The following is a 19,421-nucleotide window of genomic DNA, read 5'->3' on the forward strand; positions in this document are numbered from 1 at the left end:
AGTACCTGCAGAGGCCAGAAGAGGGTGTCAGATCCCTCTCCTTCCCCACCTTGAAGCAGTTGTGAGCCACCCCATGTGGGTGCCAGGAACTGAATTTGGTAGAGCTGGCCCTCATGAACTCACAGAGATCTGCCCACCTCTGCCTTCTAATACTAGGATTAAAGGTGCATGCCATCATACCTGGCTAGCTATTATATTCTTTAAGCAAACAGTAAATGCAGATGGCTAGTTTTCACAGATTTTAGGGCCATAGGGTTGAAAAACATCAGGAAAAAGTGTTTGCTTATTCAAATTCTTGCCTTCAGTTTTTCTTCCTCTAGCCTAGGCTCTGTTGCACCAGAAGCACTTGCTGTGTTGACAGAACAATTTAGCAATCACCTCCCGTCACCTTTAATAGGAAGCAGTGCCCACAATGTGAATTAATAATAAAGTCAGAGCACACACTTCTTCTGGTACTTTCCACAGAGACAGGATAATGGAACCTTTCTCATCTGTGTCATGGTGGTCACTTCTGTGTGCACTGAAATGTGGAAATACAATTCTGAGACCTTCCATTCTTTTTAAAGCGACTCAACAGAGCTTCTTCGGACACTGAGGCTGTTTCTTTTAAATTCATTTATTTTCCATTGCCCCTTGTACATAATCCCAGCTGCTAGAAACAGCCCCTTGATGATTAGAAATGCAAAAAGGATGAGAGAGAGCGGTAGAGAGAGAGAGAGAGAGAGAAAGAGAGGAAGAGAGACACAAAGACACAGAGACAGAGGAGGAGAGACAGACACAGAGAGGGAGGAGATAAGGAGGAGATTGCCTTCTTGCTTATGAATTTTTATATCTTTTCCTTGCCAGTATCTTATGGGTTACAAGATGGGTCACAGCAGCAAGTGTCGATGACTAATGCGGTTATTGAGAGGGACTTTTAATTTCCTGGAAGGCAAAACCCATTACCGTCCACCCCCCACATGAAGATTGGAACTGCAGGGACTTCTGGGGAGTGTGATGGGAGGAATTACAAAACTGATGAAGTATTGAAAAGAGGATGAAATGCTGGCCACCGAGATCCCAGTTCCCTTCTATTTCAGATCCTGTGGTAGCTCGGGCTGATATGGTTTTACTGCTTCTGGGCTCCCAGGCTTCTCACTCTCCTAGGGGTGGGGACACAGTATCAGAGGCCACTTTTCTCATCCTTTCTTCTCCCAGTGGATTCTATTGTTTCTCCTAATGCTTTAGGAGTATAGAGAGCTGGATATTTTTCTGGATGTGGCCTAATGTGACATGTAAGACAAATTTCTTTAACTCTGATCTGGCTCCTTCGATTTGTTGGTGGATTTAAAACAAAACAAAGCAATCCCTTTGGAGACCATAAGACCTCAGCTGAGGCTCGGGTCTAGGGTAGGCTAGTGTGATGGCTTGATATTGGTTGTCAACTTGACACACACAGGAAGAAAGAACTCAATAGAGAAACTGTCTCAGGGCCTGTGGGCATGTGGGTGGGAGCTTTTCTTAATTGCTAATTGATTAGGACAGTCCTGCCCACTGTGGACTGTGCCATCCTTGGGCAGATGGTAGCTGAACATACCAAGGGGAGAAAGGCAGTAAGCAGTGGTCCTCCATGGTCTCTGTTTGAGTTCCAGTCTCCAGGTTTCCACCCCAACTTACTTCAATGATGGACATAGATGTGTAAGCCCAGGAAACCCTTTCCTTCCCCAAGTTTGTTTGATTAGTGTTTTATTACAACAATAGAAAGCAAAGTGGCTAGCTTAGACATGAACATCGTGGGAGCTGGGGAGGGATAAACTACAAATCAAAGGAATTAGCAAGGACAGAGAAAACACAGGGAGAGCTTGCATCTTTATAATTCTGTTCTGATTACTCTGGATAGCTTATTTTATTTTAAAAATAATTATGATTACTATCTTGTCTTTTGAAACAGGGTCACAATCCTGTATCCAGGCTGTGACCACTATATATAAATGTATAATGTATAGTGTGAGATTGGCCTGGCCTTGAACATCCAATTCTCCTCCCTTAAGTCTGTCATTCTAGCTACTTTGGATGCTGAGGCAAAAGGGTCACAAGGCTGAAGGCCTGCTGGGTTACAGAGAAAATCCAAGGATAGCTGGGCAATGTAGTGAGACTTTGTCATTAAAAAAATGAGTGAGGGAGGGGGCTGGACAGATGACTCAGCGGTTAAAAGCATTGGCTGCTCTTCCAGAGGTCCTGAGTTCAATTTCCAGCAACCCCATGGCTCACAACCACCCGTAATGAGATCTCTTGTCTTCGTCTGGCCTGCAGGCAGACCTGCAGGCAGAACTCTGTATACATAATAAATAAATACATTTTAAAAAATGAGGGACAATACCTGCTTAGCATGTGAGAGGACCTTCATCAAATCCCCTAAATCCCACTAAACCCCAAACCAAGCAACCTCCAAACTTAAACAAATGCACAAACAAACTACCTCCCAAACTCCAAGTGCTGGAGGGGCAGGTGTTAGCCACCACCTGGTTCAACTTCCTGCCCCACTTCCTGCCCCTCTGTCTCCCTCCCTTCCCCCCCCCCTCTCTTTTCAAGGTTTCTCTAAGTAGTCCTGGCCATTCTGGAACTTACTTTGTAGACCAGGCTGGCTTTGAACTCACAGAGCTCCTCCTGCTTCTGTCTCCCAAGTGCTGCGATCAAAGGCATGCATCACCACTGATGGGCTCTCTCTCTCTCTCTCTCTCTCTCTCTCTCTCTCTCTCTCTCTTTCTTTATTCGAGACAGGTTTTCTCTGTAACAGTCTGGTTGTCCTGGAACTCACTCTATAGATCATGCTGGCCTCTAACTCATTGAGATCTGCTTGCCTCTGCCTCCCAAGTACTGTGATTAAAGTCTTATACCATTACTTCCTGGCATTTCTTCTCTTTTTTAAAAATATTTATTTTTGGGTGGTGGTGGCACATGCCTTAGGTTTCAAGACTCTGGAGGCAGAGGCAGGTAGATCTCTAAGTTTGAGGCCTGCCTGATTTGAGTTCTAAGATAGCCAGGGCTACACAGAATCCCTGTCTCAAAAAACCATGTATGTATGTATGTATGTATGTATGTACATATACATATATATATTTTTAATGAATGTTTTGCCTGCATGTACATCTGTGCCGTGTGTGTGTGTGTGTGTGTGTATGTATATATATCCCTCAAACAATTGTCTTTCTATTTTATCTTCCAGAACAGTAAGAAATAAATTTCTGCTATTTATAAAATTACCCAGCCTGCATTATTTTTATTACAGTAGCACAAATATACTACTGCAAGCAGCAAGTGAGAAAGAAAATTAGAGTGATTAAAACTTTACTTTCCCATCTCTCATAGGATGGTGCTCCAGATTAGCCAGGGTCTTTTTATAAATTTGTGTTCTTGGGGCTGGACAGCCAGCTCAGCAATTAAAGCTTGTACTGCTCTGGCAAAAGTTCCCAACACTCACGTCAGCCAGCTCACAACTGCCTTCAATTCCAGATCCATGGAATTTGAAACTTTTTTCCAGCCTCTCATAGGTACCCATACTTACAGACACACACCAAACAGACATATAAAAAATTAAGAGATAAAGTAAATCTTAAAAAAAAAAATAAAAATAAAAAAGTCCTGCAAATTCCTGGACCACACTCCAGGCTCCCTGGGTCAGAGCCTGTGAGGGGCAAGCTGCAGGGTCTGTCTTCACAGCCTCCCCAGGGATTCCAATGCTTGAGTGGCAGGGACGGTGGCCAAGATCGATCCCCAGAATGTGGTCAAAGGGTCTCGTGAGAATTCAGCATTGTGAACCCCACAGAGGATCTAAATTGGGATATGTACTTGAAAAAGATCCTGGGGTTTTTTTTCTATGCGTATTATTAAATTTTCTATCTTGAGAAACATTGTGCTATAAAACACATCATTAATATGATAGCCGGTAACCATATGTGACTGTTCTGAGCTGCTCTGGGGTCTCTGAGAGGCACATCTCCCCTGCTCTAGCAAAAAGGCATCTTCTGTACTACGCACTGATCACACACTTGGTACAAGGCCCAGATTAAACCGAAGACGACTTGTCTAAAGCAGATCCTGTTTGCTTCTCAGAAAGTGTGTGATTTTTAGTGATGAGGGTTAGTTTTTATAGCTGGTTTCAGAGAAGATGAAGGAAAAGTGACATAGCACTATGACTGCTTAACAAGGAATTGGAGGAAGCGTTTTCACCACTCATAGACGTGACAGTTGAAGGCCTTGAGAAAGATGAGAATTATGAAGACGGCATCTCTCTTTGGTCAACTCCAGCTGAGAGCTTCAGGATGCCAAGTTTCCATTCGAAGAGCGTGGAATTCACACAGGGATTTTAACCAGATGGTACGTACCATGATTTTCACATTTCAGTGAACTTGTCTTGCAAAAGTCGAGCCATTTCTGTGCAAGGTGATTTAATTTTTTTGAAAATAATTTTTGTGTGTATGAGTGTTTTGCTTGCATGTATGTATGTGCACCACGTGATTGCCTGGTATCTTCGGAGGTCAGAAGAAGGGAATCAGATCTTGTAGGACTGGAGTTAGAGGTGGTGGCGAGCCACTATGTGGGTACTGGGAATAGAACCCAGGCTCTCTGTAAGAGCAACTGAGTTCTCTCTCTCTCTCTCTTTTTTATTAATTTACCTTTTACATTGCACTGTCAGTTCCTCCTCCCTCCTCTCTGTCTTCTCCCCCCTCCCCCTCCTCCCATCTACTCTATGGAGAGGGTAAGGCCTCCCCTAGGAAGTCTACTAAGTTTGTCCCATCATCGTAGCGATTTCTCTTAACCACTGAGCCAACTCTTCAGCACCAAGATGATTTTTAAAAATATTTAGTGAGGCAAAGTGGCATGTGCCTTTAATCCCAGCACTCAGGAGGGAAAAGCAGGTAGATCTCCATAAGTTTGAGGCCAGCCTGATCTACAAAATCGTACACAGAGAAATCCTGTCTTAAAAAAAAGATAAAAACCCCTAAAATATTTAACATTAATTTCATCTTTTGTGTCTAAGTATTTGCTTGCCATGTATGTTTGTGTAATGCCTGTGGTGACCAGAAGGTGTCAGATTACCTGGAACCAGAGTTACAGATGGTCGTGATTGCCATGTTGATGCTGGGAATTGAACTCTGAGTTCTTCCGAAGAGCAGTTAGTGCTCTTAACTGCCGAGTCATGTCTCCAGCCCCAGCCAAGGGGGGGGGGAGGGGATTTAAACTAATTTGTATGCTGCTCTGAGAATATTTTTTTGTAGTCTACTTTCAAAATCTTCCAAAAGTCGGTTCTACCTGGATTAAAAATCATTGGAGAAAATGACAAGAAAATAGAGATTTTTTTCCTACTACAAAATACATTCATATACACCCTGAAAAATAAAAAATCAGGTCATCAGCTAGGCAGTGGTGACACATGACTTTAATCCCTGCACCCAGGAGGCTGAGGCTGGAGCACTTCTGCTTTTGAGGCCAATCTAGTCTACAGAGTAGGTTTCAGGACAGCCAGGGCTATTACACTGAGAAACCATTTAAAAAACCAAAACCAAAACAAACAAAACAACAAAAACCAAACAACAACAAAAAATTCAGGTTGTCTTTCTTCCAATAGCCACAAGATGGTGGCATAGGGCTACCAGTAGCAGAACGTTCCACCCAGAAAGCCTTTGGTCCTGACTGTGAATGAGTGAAGTCCATTCACTGCGCTGTCTCTCCACCTCTACTATGGGGTCTGGTGAGAATTTTGTCTATTATAGGCATTTCATGTATAAAGTCCAGGGCCATGGAAAATCTTTTTTTAAAAAAAAGACTTTTATGCCCGTCCGTATATCTGTCTCCTGTTGCTGCCACCAACTGTAGTTTTTAACTAAATCTTTATTGTTGTATTCATCAATAAGACTTGGTAGTCAAAGGCTGCAGTGAAAACTTGCTAGCTCAGAGAGGTTGAGGAGCGACTAGCTGAACTTGCCTGTTCAGTGGTGTCTCAGACAGAGAGCTTCCTTTGGCTTCACCACAACAAAGACTCCCACACTCAAAATCCCTCCCTATTACTTCCTGTGTATCTCTCTATCCATCTTCCGGACTCCTTCTGACTTTCTATGATTACTTTCTGACAACTAGTTGCTGGCTCTGCCTCCTGATCCAAGGGTGATTTTATTTAATTAATGTAAAGGCAAACTCGGGGTTCACAGTTTGGTCAACACATGTTAGAGTGTGAAACGATGAGGTAATGGAGGACACTTTTTGCCGTATTGGTGCCTGCCATTGAATGGTGGCGGGAAGAATGCTCATTCCACCTTTGCCTTTCCTGTCAAGCACTATCACCTTGCCTGCAAGAACGACACTCAACAACAGGATTCTTCTGCAGCTATGTTTATTGCATGGCTCATTACAGCAAGTTGAGGGAAGACCCCTAGGAGGAAAAAGGGCTCTGCTTATATAGAGGAGCTGTGTCCGTTACTGACAGTTGCAGAGGAGCTGTGTCCGACCATTGCAGAGGGTGACAGCTACGTTGCAGCCTGCAACGGTCGTAATGGTTACCCCATGACGTGGATCGCACATCCGCGCCTTGCTGGCTTATGGACAGGAAACCGGGGCCATCTTCGGGAATGGCACCGGTGGCTCTCTACACTTTCCCATGGTGAAAACAATTCTGGTTTTCTGAGAGTTGCTCTGGATTTGTAGCCCTATTGGCCTCAAACTTGTGATGATCTTTTGGCCTCATTTTTCTTAGTGCTGCTGGCATCGTAGAAGACTACGGTGTCACTAGCATATAAAAAGTTGCCTCATGCTGACCAGTCACACTTCTGGAGAATGCGCTCAGAAGGAACTCTTTGTAGCTAACTCACTTCCTAGCCCCATTTCTGTCCCTTCCTTGAAGATCTCCTTTCCTCTTGCTTTAATCTCATCTTGTTTCTTTTTCTCTCCTTTTCTCTCTGCTCTTTTCTGTTTCTTTCCCTCCCTTTATTTTTCTTTCCTTATTCCAATCTTTTCTTTCCTTCCCAAAATATGTGATATGATTTTTTCTAAATATATTTTTTAATTGGTGTGGCGATTTGAATGAAAATGACCCCTAAGGAACTAGGGAGAGGCATTATTGGAGGTGTGGCCTTGCTGGAGGAAGTGTGTCACCGGGTTTTGAGGTTTCAGATACTTGAGCCAGGCTCAGTGGCTCATTCTCTTTTCCTGCTGCCTGAGGATCCAGATATAGAACTCTAAGGTACTTCTCCAGCACCATGTCTGTCTGTGTGCTGCCATGTTTTCTGCTGTGACGATAATGGACTGGACTGAACCTCTGAACTGTAAGCCTGCTTCAATTAAATGCTTTCTTTTATAAAAATTGGTGTGATCATGGATGAAGTCTATTCATAGCAATGAAACAGTAAGACAGTTGGCATACAAACCAATTGATACAGTAATTACTTTTCAGTTGCTGTGATAAAACACTATGGCCAAAAGCAACTTATGGGAGAAAGAATTTATTTTGGTTTATCCAGAGGAATAAAAGTCTACCATGGTGAGGGTACATGGTAGCAAGTGGCAGGCACAGTGGCTGAAGCAGGAAGCTCAAAGCGACCATCTTCTACTGTAAGTGTGGACAGGGAAAGTGAACTGGAAGGAGGACAAGGCTTTTAATCTCAAAACTCATGTACTTCCATGTACTTCTTCCATCAAGACCACACCCCCTAACCCTCCCCAAACAGTACCACCAACTGGGACCCAAGCCACCACAATAGGCTTCTTTCTTTTCTTCTTTTTTCTTTCTATTTTTTTTTTTTTTTGTTTTGTTTTGTTTTGAGACAGGGTTTCTCTGTGTAGCTCTGGCTATCCTGGGATTTACTCTGTAGACCAGGCTGGCCTCAAACTCATTCAGGTCCACCTGTCTCTGCCTCCCGAGGGCTGGGATTAAGGCATACACCACCACTGCCCCACATAAAATAATTTTTATGAAAAATATGTTTTTTTTTCTGTTCAACTTTACATGCTTAAGATTTTCAATAATTTAAATTTCAATTTGACTATATATTAGGGTTCCCCCCCCTTTTTTTTTTTTGGTGTGTGTGTGTATGCATAGTTAGGATCGAATCCAGAGCCCTGTGCATCACAAGTACTATGAACTACAGTTCAATTAAAAATAGCTTAAATTGCCACATAGTAGTATATATCTTAGGGGATATGTATATTAAACTGTGTGAATAGAAGTTCCAAAGAAATATTTGTCTTTTCAGAACTACTCTATGTCCTGTTCTCACCTAAAGGGGTGGATTACTTAGGCCAGTGGGGAGGGCCACGTAGAGAGCAGAGGGAGAGACAAGACAGGAGGTGCATACATTCTTATCTTTACATGCAGAGATTGGTGGGCTCTCTCAATCCTTGCCAGAGAAGCTTCTTCTTACAACAGATGGTGATTAACACAGAGGCCCACAAATAGTCAGCAAGCAGAGAATAAGAGACTATGGAGTGTTCAGCCCTAAGTGGGATGTCTGGATAACACACACCCTCTTCCAAAGTCTCAGGGATTATTTTGACAGGAGTAAGGATTTTAAGAGTCAGAGTTAGTGGATGACTACATCAAAGCAGTGTTTTGGGGATGACAGGACTGTTGCCCACAGGATGTCAGGGCAGCCAGGACTCTGCATGCACAAGCCCTGCACGATATCAAGCTGGCTGAGAGCCCATCATGATGGGGGTGGGGGCGTGGACCCCCACTCTTAGCTTAGGAGCTATTGGCAATGATGACCACCAGGGGAGGGAGAGTCCGTTTTCTTCAGGGATGCCACACTTGAGAGGTGGTTTTAACATGTGTATTCCCTATAGACTCATGAGTTTGAATGCCTGGCCCACAGGGTCTGGCCTTCTTGGAGGAATTATGTCACTGTGGAGGTGGGCTTTACGGTTATATATGCTCAAGCCAGGCTGTTGACACAGATCCTTCTGCTGCCTGTGGATCAAGATGTAGAGTCTCAGCTCCTTCTCCAGCATCATGTCTCCTGCACACTGCCATGCTCACGATGATGGATTAAGCTTTTGAAATTGTAAGCAAGCTCTAATTAAGTGTTTTTCTTTATAAGAGTTACCATGATCATGGTGTCTCTTCAAAGCAATTGAAACCCTAACTAAGACAACTCCCATGCCAGTAGAGGGTCCTACACCCATGTACATACATACTGGAGATACTAAATGGACACTGTGGGTTTAAAAACAGCATATGAAATTTAGAGGGAATAGTGGGGTGGGGGCAATAGGGGAGAATTGGAGCTACTGAGGAATGGATTTGATCAAAACACATTATGCGCATTTATGAAATTCTTAGTTAAAAATAGAACTAATTAAAAAAAGAGGTATATTAAGCTAGCTCTTCCCTTTGAAGATTATTTTGCACTAGTTGGAAAGGGTGTGTGGGAAGAGAGGGGGGAAGGGAGAGAGGGGAGACAGGGGGGAGAGAGAGAGAGATTGAGAGAGAGAGAGAGAGAGAGAGAGAGAGAGAGAGAATCTTTCCCCCCTGTAGTTCTGGCTTCAAATTGTAACTAGAATCCATTTCTTTCCACAAATTCCTGTCTCCTGGTTTTGATTAGAGCAGTGAGCAATGAACGTAACATGGCTAGAAAGTGTATTATTAGGTTTGCTGGGGGAGTTCTTGCTGAAAAGATGAAAAATTTATTTTCTCAGTAGCCAATTCTCTTCCCAGTAAGAAATCTCCAAATACTTTAGTAACAATAATAGGCAATGAAAAAGCGGTAACTGAAAAGCTCAAATGTGAACACACAGCCTAGCCCGTAGCAGAGTCGATGTGTTATAAAGACAAACTTGAGAAACGTGGCCAAAAGACTTTTTTTTTTTTTTTTTTTTTTTTTTTTTTAATGCAGGTTAAAGAAAGAACCGACTTGGCTACTTGAAGAAGATGCTGAAGTCTCAGTATCTGTGCAAGAGCTGCGGACCGACAGCGGTCATTTTTCAAACCTAGACGAATACAAACCGAGATCAGACTGTCACAAGGAGATTTGAGAGATGCATTGGCTATTTTTCTGCGGTGAAAAGCAGGGACAGGAAAAGCAATTGATAACAGTATCTGTGAGCCTCTAAGCCCGCTTTTTAGAAGTAAATTAGCTCCTAAAATAACCCACCCTTAAGCCAGTCTTGCAAGGGATTGAGACTGCACCCTCATGTACACATAGGTACTGGGTGGGGGTGGGGGGATTCTTCGTGTTATCCATCTCATGCCTGAAAGGTGCTGAAGGCAAAAGCAGGAGCACACTGGGTCTCGCGGACTTCCCTTCAGTACCTTGCCCTAGTGATTACACGCTGCACTCTGCCGGGAAAGCTCTTGATCTGCCTCCTTTGTCATGCCAACTTTTTGCATTCTTTTCTGGTGCCGGATGCAGCCAGTGCTACCCGCAGGGCAGCATTTGGGTGAGCAAAGGCTGCAATTACAGAAATGATAGCTGGGGCATATTGGATTGTTAATAAAAATAGAAAAAGTCAAGTATAAATGTCGACATTTCTTTGAAGTCCCTCCCCAGCCCTCCCCCATCCCTCCCCGCATTATTAAGGATCAAAAGACTGGAATCAACTTTTATGGTCATCAATAGGGATTTGGTTGAATAAATTATGTCTGTCCATTCTGACCCAGGGAGCTCTGCCTGCCCAGGGCATTTGAGTCAGCAGAGCCGCTCCTAATGAGCAAACTTGTCGAATAGAAAGGCGGGGTATCTTTTTAACAACAGCTCAGTTGGAAATATTTGGTACACCAAATAAGCTGACACTCGTCAGCTCTTAGGGGGTGCATATGGAGTCATGCGTCGAGAGCCGGGCATGGTGGTGACACATGCCTTTAATTCCAGTACTTGGGAGGTAGAGGCAGGTAGATTTCTGTGAGTTTGAGGTCAACATGGTCTATACAAAGTGAGCTCCAGGACAGCCAGAGCTATATAATAGAGAGACTCTGTTTAAAACAACCAGAAACTATAAGCAGAACAAAATAAGAATACATTGAGGAGGCTAGAGAGCCCTTGCTGTTCCTCCAGAGGACCCAGGTTCAGTTCCCAGAACCCACGTGGTGGGTAACCACTATCTGGAACTCTGGTTCAAAAGGGTCTGATGCCCTCTTCTGGCCTGTGTGGATGTGGATACTTGCATGCATGTGGTGCACAGACATACATAAAAACACATAAAAATACAATAATTTCAAATTAAAAACAAAACAAACAAACAAAAAAAACCCACAGAAAACTAAACTGAGAAACATACCTGGTGTCCTCCAGGAAGGTACCCTTAGTGGCAAGGTAAGGAGAGAGGGAGTCACTGTAATCTATTGTCATCTCTCCACTAAGCAGATCATTTAATGAAAAAGTTTCTGTTTTGCATTGTTGTAAAATAAGATTTCTAGCTGAGCATGGTGCCTATAGTCCTATACATAGGACACTGAGGCAGGAGAATTTCTTGAGCCAAAAAATTCTGTGTCAACTTAGTTTATAGCAAGACCTCCTCTTTAAAAAAGGTGTGTGTGTGTGTGTATCTATGTGCATGTGTGTGTACCTCCTTGTGTATGTAGTTTTCACCAGTTAAATAAGATTCCTAATATTTCTGTAAGCTTTTTTGTAATGTTTCTTGAAAATGAGACAGGGAGGAACATAAATTGTGTTTTGCTTATAAGTACATTATTTTAAACCTATTCGAGTGTTTGCTCTTAAATCTGTCGTGTGTGTGTGTGTGTGTGTGTGTGTGTGTGTGTGTGTGTGTTTGTGTTTCTGTCTGTCTATGTCTGTATGCATGTTGGTGGGCAGGCATATTTCAAATCAACCATTAAGGGCAGGAAAAAGTTTCTTTTCTTTTTTCTTTTTTTCGAGACAGGGTTTCTCTGTGGCTTTGGAGCCTATCCTGGAACTTGCTCTGTAGGCCAGGTTGGCCTCGAACTCACAGAGATCCCATTGTCTCTACCTCTGGAGAGCTGGGATTAAATGTATGTGTCACCACCACCCAGCTTCTTTAAAGATTTTAAAAGACTTATTTAATTTATGTGTATGAGTGTTTTGTCTATATGCATATATACTATGTGTATGCCTGGTGCACTTGGAGGTCAGAGAGGGCCTCAGATCCTCTGGAGTTGGAGTTACAGATGGTTGTGAATCATTACATGGCTGCTGGGAACCAAACATGGGTCTTGCAAAAGCAACAAAGAGCACTTAGCTGCTGAGCCATCTCTCCAGGCCCAGAAAGCATTTTTAAGCCACGGGTGCCAATGTGTGTGGAAGGGCCAGGAATAGTGAACCTGTTCTGTGAGGGGGTGTAAACTAGTTCAGTTCCTCGATGGGTCACATAGGGAGAGTAGGATTGAGTAGAGATTAGGGTCAAATTATGAAGGCATAAAGTTAGGGAGTTTGGCTTTTACTGTGTTAGCCATGGGAATCTATGGTGGTGTGTGTGTGTGCTTTTTTGAGCAGGCAAGAGAGACAGACAGAGCAATGTCCATATAGGGGTGATGACATCATCTGGACAGATTTGCCCATTCTAAGAGAGCCCAGGAGAGAAAACTTCCTCAAATCAGGGTTTTCGTCCTAGGAATAGATTATCTCATAGTTGACACATACTATATGTTTCAGATGTATGTACATATTACTGTTATTTTTTAAAATTTATTTTTATTTCATGTACATTGGTGTTTTTGCCTGCATGTGTGTCTGTATAAGGGTGTCAGATACCCTGGAACTGGAGTTACAGACAGTTGTGAGCTGGGAATTGAACCTGGGTCCTCTGGAAGAACAGCCAGTGCTCTTAACCACTCAGCCAGCTCCCTGGCCCCTATTATTAATTATTATTATTATTTTTGAGGTAGGCTCTCATGTAGTTCAGACTGGCCTCATACTAACTTTGTAGTCAAGAAGGAGTGTAAGGCGTACGGTTTTTCCGCCTGCCGCCGCTGGTCTTGACCCGCCGCCACGCCGCCAGCCCCAAATAATACACAGAGACTCTGTATTTGATACAATGCTGTTGGCCCGGTTACTTGTTTCTTATCGGCTAGCTCTGCCTTAATTATTAACCCATTTTTGTTGATCTATGTATTTTCATATGGCCTTCTCTTACCGGGGAGCCGGCGGCATACTGCTCTCTCCAGACTCTCCATCTTGACTCCTCCTTCCTACTTTCTATTTCCTCCTTGTCTCCTAGTCCCTCCTATCTTCCTTTCCTATTGGCCAACAGTGCTTTATTATTAACCAGTATGAAAAACATATACAGAATGACATCTCCCATCAAAGGAGCTTCAATTCTTAATCTTCCTGCCTCACCTATTAAATGCTGAGATTATATGCATATTTTAACTGGAGTGGGTCAGAGCTGGGAGGAGAACAGAAGAATTGTATTTCTAAAAACAGACATGAAAACCAGGCGTAGTGGCTCACACCTGTCATCCCTGTACTCAGGAGGCAGAGACAGGACATTGCTGCTAGTTCAAGGCCAGGTCTATGTAGTGAGTTTTAGGTCAGCTAGGGTTACATAACAAGACCTTGTCGCAAAAACAAAACCAAAAAAAAAAAAAAAAAAACAAAAAAAAAAAAAACTGTGTATGTGTGTGGTTGGTTTTGTGTGTGTGTGTGTGTGTTTGGTGGTGGTGGTGGTGGTGGTGGTGGTGGTGTGTGTGTGTGTGTGTGTGTGTGTGTGTGTGTGTGTGTGTGTGTGTGTTTGGTGGGGTGTGGTCTGAGGGCGGACCTGAAGCTGTATCTCGGCTGGTAGAGTGTTTGCCTAATATGCACAAGGCCTGGGCCCCAGGCCCCAGGACCCAGGACCACATGAGTCAGGGATGGCACGGAGTCAGAGCCTCACAGTCTGATGGAAGTGCTAGGGTAATCTAAGTCCTTGGTGTCTTTGGAAGCAGTCACAATCAATTGCTTTTCTAGAAGCTTGGGTGAGCTTCATCCATCATCTTTATGCAGAATGGGAAACTAACCCTTGGAACAAGAGCTGAGTTTCTTTCTCAGTTTTCTTTAGTGCTTCAGCCTGACAGGCTGACCATTTCCCCAGATGATTCCAGGCTCAGAGCTCATGTCTCTTACTCCCTGGAGCCACTGAGGCATAGGTAATATCATTATTCTGTGCCCTATAGTACACATAGACAGCCTGAAACCAGTTGTCTCCAAGGGGACAGGTGGGAACATGGAACAGCAAGATCTTTAGAAGCACAAACCCCTCCAGTGGGGCTAAGAACACAAAAACTGTGCTCACAGCCTAGGCCAGCCTTATCTCCCGTTCCTCTTTTCCCAGCCCCACTGCACAACAAGGGCTCTGCTGCTGGACACTCCATCGACGAAGCCCCTTTACCCCGAACATGCTGTGTTACAACAAAATATCAACGTTGTAAATCACACTGAACCGTGCTGAATGCAACTGGTGGTTCTGCTCCAGAACTCTTGAGATGTGCAGTCAGGATATCTTCAGGAAGGCCTTGCTTCATTTTCCCCAAGGCTGCAGTCAGTCTTCCTTCACTCATCAAACACTCCATCCTTTCTGCTCCGGTATCTGAGACTTCTTGCTCTTTGACCTTTATAGCCTCAAAATTTATTCAACAAAGTTACTTACTAGATTGCAGAAGTCACAAACACACTAGAGAGAGAGAGAGAGAGAGAGAGAGAGAGAGAGAGAGAGAGAGAGAGCACATGCATTGGGAATGGCACAAGTGTTTTGAAACCTCAAAGCCTGCCTCTAGTAACACACTAACACTTCCTCCAACAAGCCCATACCTCTTAATTCTTCTCAAACAGTTCCATCAATTGGGGATCAAGGACTCAAACGGTAAGAGGTAAACTAATAAAGAGACCAGACCCTCATTCAGCCTCCACTGCTTTAGCTACAGAAAAGATATGTAGGCCTCTGACTCAGCACATTACAAAGAAAGTTCAGATCCTAGGGTTAAAAGTGAACACAAAGAAAGTCCCCCCCCCCAGCCTCCTCCCCAGCAATCTCCAGGATACAGTTTTAAAAACTATTGGTATCTATGAACAGGCCACCTGCAAGTAACAAGACAAAGCCATAGAAACCACAGAATGTTCACTCTCAGCACTGACCAATGAGAATAATTGGTACACAGGTATTTCATGCCAAAATATGACTTTGAGAAATTCCCCTGATTGTTCCCCAAATGTCATCCAGTCAGAAACCAACCCTTACCTACTGATACGATCCTGTGATTTTTGCCTTTAAAAACCTGACAGTAGACAGGGAACTCGCTTCCTCTGGTGGCTGCTGTGTCAGCCAGCCAGACAAGGTCCCTGTCATGGATGGATGAACAATAAACCTTATGCATTTGCATCAGTGGGCCTGTCTCTCCCTGGTGGTCTTTGGGAATCATCATGACTTGGGCACAACAAAACATTTGAGCCCATGGGACCATTCTCGTTCAAGCCATCACATAAAGGAGGCACCAAGAGTGTTTCATGAAAGATTATGGAGATCCATAGGGCCATGCTAGAAATTAATAATAATTATACACAACAACAACAACAACAATAATAATAGGTTTTTGAGATAGAGCCTCATTGTGTAGCCCTGGCTGGCCATGTACTATGATGGCCTCTGTCTCCCAAGTACTGACTGGGATTAAAGATGTGCGCCACCACACCTAGCGCTGTTCTTGTTATTTTTAATTATATATATGTGTGTTTGTCTGTGCACATGGTATACATGTGCCTGAGAAGGATAGAGGAGCTATAGAGAAGCTGTAGCCCCTGGAGCTGGAGTTACAGGTGGTTGAGAGCCATCTGACATGGTATTGGGAAGTTAACTCTGATCTTCCAGAATAGCAATATGTGTTCTTTGTATTTTTTTTTTTCTATTTTGTGAGACAGGGTTGTTTCTGTGTGTACCCCTGGCTGTCCCCGAACTTGTAGACCAGGCTGGTCTCCCGAGTGCTGGGATTTAAAGGCGTGTGCCACCTCTGCCAGTCTGGCAGTTTCTGTTCTTAACCACTGAACCATCTCTCTAGCCCTAGAGGTGAAGTCTTCATTAAAAGAGCACACAGGGAGCCTAGAGTGTTTTCAAGAGGAATGTTAGGAGCCCAACGGCAGGGAAGCGGTAAGAGTCGAAGAAGAGTGGGTGGAGGACACAACGAGGGGTCTGAGAAGAGGTCGGATGAGGCACTGTTGGTTTAGACTGGGTGGTAGAGGTGGATAGAGAACAATGGGGATCGTCAGCATGTTTAGGGGCGAACTCTGTGGCACTGAGCTTAGGTAGGAACTGGGCTGAAGGCTAGCGAATTGGCAGAGTTATCAGAACTCTTACTGGGTGTCCTTCCCCATGACTGGAATGAGGAACACCGAGGAGGGGAGGGGCTGCTCAGACTCAGCAGGAAGGGACAATTATGAATTTGCCAGTTATGGATGAACTGAATGTAATTGGCAAAAACAATTATTTTGGTCTATTTACACTTAAGGAGTTTGAACTCCAGTGGTTAAGATCACTGGCTGCTCTTCCACAGGTCCTGAGTTCAACTGTGGGCAACCACAGGGTGGCTCACAAAGGTCTATAATGGGACCTGTTGCCCTCTTCTGGCGAGCAGGCATAAATGCCGAATAGCGCAGTTGTTCATACAAATAACTGCTGAAATTTATTCATCCCTTCATCGAAATGTAAAGTATATTCTTTTTAATTTACATTTTAAAAATTTATTTATTTTTCTTATTTTACATATCGATCCCAGTTCCCTCTCCCTCCCTCCCTCCCTCTTTTCCTCTCTCCCACCCTCTCATGCTCTCCTCCTTGTCCTCCCCCCCCCACTCCACATGTAGGGTGATGCTCTCCAGGAGGGGTCAACAAAATCTGTCAAGTCATTTGGAGTAGGGACTAGGCTTTCTCTCCTGTTTCTAGGTTAAGGGAGTATCCCTCCATGGGGAATGTGCTCCCAAAGTCCTTTTGTGCACCAGGGATACATCCTGGTTCCACTGTCTGAGGTCCCTTAGACTGCCCAGGCCTTCTAGCTGAGACCCATGTCCAATGCTGGATTCCCAACTATCAGTGTGGGGGCCCATTAGCTCCTCCTTGTTCAGGTCAGCTGTCTCTGTGGGTTTCTATAGCCTGGTCTTGTCCTCCCCCTCTGCATCTGAATTCCAGTTTGGCTTAGTGTTTAGCTGTGGGTGTCTGCTTCAGTTTCCATCAGCTACTAGATGAGTAAAGTATATTCTTTATGCTAGTCAGGGATGCCAAGATGAGAGATATGGTACCTTTACACATTCTCAGTAAACTAACCATCTAGTGGGAAAAAAAAAAAAACCTCAAGTCATTTTTTTTTTTTTGGTTTGTTTGTTTTTATAATTAATGGCACAAATGAAGCGATTTTTAGAGAAAGGATCTTCATTCAACTAACGGTTCTGAAGGTAGGAAGGTCAATATTTAACAGATGCCCCCTAGTGAGGTCCTTCTTGCTGGTGTGGATATTGCAGAGTCCAAGGCAGTACAGGGCATCACATGGTGGGGTCCCCACCCATTTAGCCTCAATTCCCAAAGGCCTTACCTTCATTCAAATGCCACAGTTAAGTTTTTTCCTCTTAATTCCTCTCAGTGGGGGTTAGAGTTCAATTGCTTTAGTGTGAATGTCCAAACCACAGCTCAGGCAAATAGGTGTGAAAAATGCAATGTGACTTTTATTTTAACTATTTATTTATTTATTGTTGGAGACCAAGTCTTCCATGCATCACAGACTCCTCAAACTCAAGATCCTTTTGGTCCTGGGTAGACAGGCATGAGTCTCTCACTATGCCCAAGCGGACCTTTGCAATGAAGGAATTTAAAAAGGGACTTCAGTCTGAGAGATCAAGCAATGCTTTATCCAAAGGTGAATCTTGGAAGACAGAATCTGAGTTTTTCCAGCTATTTGACCCCGGCACTGCTGCCCGTAACATTATGAGTGGAATTATCTTCAAAAGGTTTCCCACTGCATTTCGGGGTTTTTCAAGGGAAGGGAAAGATGTCCTTAGTTACAGTTGAACAAAACTAGCTCGTCACCCTGGGAAAGCCAGTAATTCCATCATTCTTATGTGTATATACGCCCTTCGTGCTAACATCAAGGTTATAAAGGTGCTCTCTCGCCTTTTAGGAGAGGCTTCTTCCCACTTTATAAACTGCGGCTTTGCAGAAATGACTTGCTAGTCTTCCGGTACACAACAGAATTTCGTATTTATCTGGTCTGGTAGATCAAACCGCAGGAAAGAGTAAGGATTTTGCAGTTGATATAAACGACAGAAGATTAGGATTTGGGTAGTTGGTACAAAATGTGAAAAGCTGAAGCACCCGCTTCCGCAGCGAGCAGGGTTCGAACCTGCGCGGGGAGACCCCATTGGATTTCAAGTCCAACGCCTTAACCACTCGGCCATCGCTGCTACATAGGGAAAGGAAAGGCGGAGACACTTTAGTATAACAACCACCGCCGGGCGCTAGGGCTGGGAAGGGGCGGGGCGACTACTGTCTTCAGTTTCTTGGGCTGAGACGGCTGCGGCGGTGAGTGGCTGGACCTTGCGCGTGGATGCGGAGAAAAAGGGACCGGGTCGGTCCGGGTCCTCGCGCCCGTCCTTCGCGGAGTTCGGGGAGTCACAACCTGGCCTGGTTTTTGGTGGCAGACCTGACTTTTGCCCTCCCGCTTGTCCAGTGGCGCCATGAGGTCGCCGTGAAACATAAGATCGTGACTCTGTTTGTGCTGGGCCCGCCCGCCCCGGAAGTCCCTGCATCGCCCCTGGCGGGCTTCCGTCCCACAGCGCTCGCTCATCGTGGAGGCGGAGCTCACGTGGTGCGCCTGGGGCGTGGCGTGACTTGCGGACAGCCCTCGGCGCCTCCGGGCGAGCGCACCGCCTGAGGGCTCCCGCGCGCCCGCGCGCCTCACCCGGCGGTTCGCGCCCGTCCCAGCGCGCATGCGCGGCTCCCTCCCGCGCCCGCTCCCTCCCGTTTGAATTTCCCGCCGGGACGGGACGCGAGGCGCGCGTTTCTCAGGAGGCCGGAAGCCCAGGCTTAGCGACCTCTGCGTAGGTGTGTGGAGTCATTTCTCCTTACTCACTAACGTGTGCTGTCACGCCGTGTGCTGCTCCCAGGCCGGGATTACACCCGCGAACCCCAAGGGGAAAGTTTTCGCGGTAAATCATTTGGGGTTCAGGAGGGGCCCCAGGCTGCATGGGCACGCATGGCTCCCGACACCCCCAGGCATTACTTTTATTTCTCCCTTAGTTAACCTTGCTAATAATAGGGTCTTGCTTATCGCGGTCCCCGGATTAACATGTGCTCCCACACAGAACATTTATTTTCTTTTTTGTTGTATCTTCACCATTTTTTTTCTTGTATTTTCATCCCTTTGGATCATTCATGTAGATGAATGATTTGTTATTTTTATTTCATTAAGTTGATATATATATACATATATACATTTTTTTTTATTGGTGTGTGTGTGTGTGTGT

The 19,421-nt window shown here is 44.6% G+C and overlaps 1 non-coding gene across 1 annotated transcript; it reads right to left on the bottom strand.

The window, feature by feature from the left end:
• Positions 1-18,277: 18,277 nt before the first annotated feature.
• Trnas-uga (transfer RNA serine (anticodon UGA)) lies at positions 18,278-18,359 on the bottom strand. Its single transcript has one exon. It is a non-coding gene; the product is annotated as a tRNA-Ser (tRNA).
• Positions 18,360-19,421: the final 1,062 nt, after the last annotated feature.

The sequence above is a fragment of the Phodopus roborovskii genome, unplaced genomic scaffold, assembly GCF_943737965.1.
Source record: "Phodopus roborovskii unplaced genomic scaffold, PHOROB, whole genome shotgun sequence".
NCBI classification, from domain to species: Eukaryota; Metazoa; Chordata; class Mammalia; order Rodentia; family Cricetidae; genus Phodopus; species Phodopus roborovskii.